Source organism: Pinus tabuliformis, chromosome 4_1 (genome assembly GCF_031772625.1).
Source record: "Pinus tabuliformis cultivar Carrire ecotype Pingquan chromosome 4_1, CPIR1, whole genome shotgun sequence".
Taxonomy (NCBI): domain Eukaryota; kingdom Viridiplantae; phylum Streptophyta; class Pinopsida; order Pinales; family Pinaceae; genus Pinus; species Pinus tabuliformis.
This window is the reverse complement of record NC_142303.1, coordinates 206,678,738-206,682,136: the sequence shown is the minus strand read 5'-3', so window position 1 is coordinate 206,682,136 and position 3,399 is coordinate 206,678,738.

Below are 3,399 nucleotides of genomic sequence, written 5' to 3'. Positions count from 1 at the left end.
AAAAATGTAGATTAGTCATTCTACCTGTGTTTGGGGTTACAATGTTAAGCTTCCTAAGCCCGCTGGGTAGAAGTGTATTATTTTAATTATGCAAGAGTGGCCTTTAATTTCTTGTATGTGTGGTTTGATTTCTTTTGTGACTTGTAAAAGAAGATTAATATCTTGCTTTGAAACACTCATTTAGGATACTACAACCTCATTGGAACTTAACATATTTGTACTAGCATATACAATGCATGAAAGTTTGCAAGTTCCATATGAACATTATATTGATAATTAAATGCACAATTTCTCATCTATCTACTAATTAATTAGGAGGTAATTGAAGAATCCATCATTTTTGGTGCTATTGTTGGGGAACTTTCAATAGTCCAATCATTGTTTTGTTGTTTGATTTAGTCAATAGACTTGTTTTAAGTAATTGGTATGATATGTTTTATTCAAACTTTCCTTTATAATAGTTTGTTTTAGAAATAATTTCTTTTTAAATTTCCATGCACAAAGTTAGAGACCAACAAATTATATTCATTATCTCTACTGAGAATCCCCACAAGACTAACGATGTAGGACATTCTTAAGAGGAAAATGAGCACATTCAGTCGAATTGTTTAACTCCAACAATAAGCTCCCTTCTCAAGAAGAAACCTGAATCCTATATTTGGAGACTTGAAATTGTACAAAATTCATCTTCTACAAAAACAAAAATATTGTTCTCTAAAGGTATGGTAAATGAGTAGTCCCACTCTGAAGAGATGAATTTTCCTAACTCTCTCAAAGAACCTATAAAATAGGAGAATATTTCTCAAGAAAACATGGCATGTGATACTATCAAGTAAGAGACATACACCTTCAAAATCCCCATTCTAGTGTTAGATGAAGAGACCAAGATGAAGAATATTCTACTCTCAACTTTGACTAACATTCATGGATTATCAAAAGAGGATCCTAACAAATTCCTCTTTGAATTTGATATTCCTTGTAGAAGTTATGACTGCATGTTATATTACCAAAAATTGAAACTCTTCTCTACTAAATGCAAGAATGCTACACTACATTAGTTTATGAGCCTTAGCAGGGACAACATCCACACTTGGACACATATGAAATAAAAATTATTGGTGAAATATCAAGATTATTGTAAATATAAGGAAAGTGGGGAGGAAGTCTTTAGGATGACCCACATTAGAGGAAATTTCAGCCTAAAAGTGGCCTCCTAAGGAAAAATAATAAAATAATTGTTATGAATTTGGGAGGGAAAAGAAGAAAACCACTTTTTTTAATTGTATTTTTGGCTTATCTCCTTATAGGTTTACTCAAATTTAAAGTGTAGACACTCATTGGATGCTGAATTAAATTCTACATCCAATGAGTACCCATTTTGCATAATTTTGAGAAGACCCACAATTATAAAAATTAAAGAGATGCCCCCCCCACCCACGTATGTGAGTGGAAGAGACGCCCCCCTCCTCTGGATCTTCGGCCTCACTCTTCTAGACATTAGTGGTGGAAATGGTGGAACTAGTTTTTGCATCAATATTATGTTTCCCCTTGTCTGGTACTAGCTCAGAGTCAGAACATGCATATGAATCTGAAGCTTTTAGCTCAACCACTAGTGACTACTTGGTGTGACACTCATTTGTGTTGTGGGTGCAGCTCTTGTGGAACCCACACCACTTTCATGTGTCCTTCTTCATCATTGTGGTGTTATTCTTTGCTTTTGGATTCGATGGGTTTTCCTGGGTCATTCCACCTTGGCTTTGTCCTTTTTTCTATAGTTTGGAGGTACCTTTTCCATGCTTTGGATTTGTAGATCCAAAGTATTGCTTCTTCTATTTAAATTTTTTCTCGATAAAAACAACATGTTGGTATGTTGTGCCAAAAAAAGAGATTTCCAAGAACTCCATTTCTTCCTAGATGTATTTGTACAAACATCCACAGTGCTTGAGTACGAGATGCCACTCAGAATCCTTGATACCGAAATTTGTGTGTCGGGTATGAAAAACATTCGTGAAATCGAGCACATCTTAGGCCATTTCCTACTATAGTGTGGTCCATTTTATGTACTTATCTTCATAGCTATCGAAGAGTAATGTTGTTCATTGATGACATATAGAAAATAATTATAAGAGGGTGTGACTGAAAGTAGTGTTGGTTTTTCCTCATTCCTCTGCTCATAATAAGTTTCCCACCAATCCTTGACACGAGGAGTGGATTTGATTGAAAACGTATTATTTTCCTTGTAGAAAAAATTATGGGCCAATTCAAGTCCCAACTCCTTATACCCCGACTACGTTGGGGACATGTAAAGAAAAACATAGAAAGAGAAGACTCTCTGATACCACTGATCCATATTTATGAAGGAATCAAATGAAATACCAATTTAAACAACAAAACATAGAGATATAGTAAAATAGAACTTCGATTAATAAACAACTACTGAAAATTGTTTACATGCAGAAAGGAAACATACTAGCTCAAGTGATGGTAACTTATCTCTGAGAAGAGATGTGATCACTACATGCATTTCAAACTGTGTAGTATATTGAGGCTTAGAGGCCCTTTTATCATGAATAAATAATGATAAAACCGTCCAAAAACCTAACCCTAGGAGATGAACCGCCAAAAGGTCTTGGCCCCAATAGTATTTGTTGGGACGTCAACTTCCTGAGGTCATAACTTTGGCATATGAACTTTGATTCATGTGTACAATAGCCTGCTAGAAAGGACTATCCGAGGACAAATTTTTTTGAATAAAAACATTAGTTAAAGACTCACGTTTTCTCATTTCCCCAAAAAACATTATTTAGGGCCTTAAAACAGCTCTAGAATTTCATGACTTGAAAAACAATGTAAACTTTGAAACGGGAACTATAAACTCAAAACGGGAACTCTGGCCAAAAAACCCCGAAAAAACATCAAAAACAGTGCTAAAAACGAAAAGTGTTGATGCTGGAATAACACCTTTTTTTTCCAAGCTAAATTTTCAACATGTTTTAAAAATGGCGGTGAAAACCAATTTTTGGTGCAAAAATTGTCCAAAAAACGCCCTCAAAACGAAGTGTTGATGTTCGAATAACATTTTTTTTTTCTCAATGGTAATGTTTGTGCAAAAAACACCCTCAAAACGAAAAGTGTTGATGGTGGAATAACAAATTTTTTTTCAAGGGTGAAATTTCAACATTTCAAAATAATAGCATAAAATATTTTATCATGACCCCGAAAAACATTAAAATTTCAAAAAAAAAAAAAAAAAAAAAAAAAAAAAAAAAAATAAAATTAAAACAATGAAAAAACACAAAACAAAAAAATAAAAATAACAAAACATAAATAAAAATATATACTAAAAACAAAACATAAAATAAAAAACACAAAACAAAAAAAATCAAACATCAAAAATAA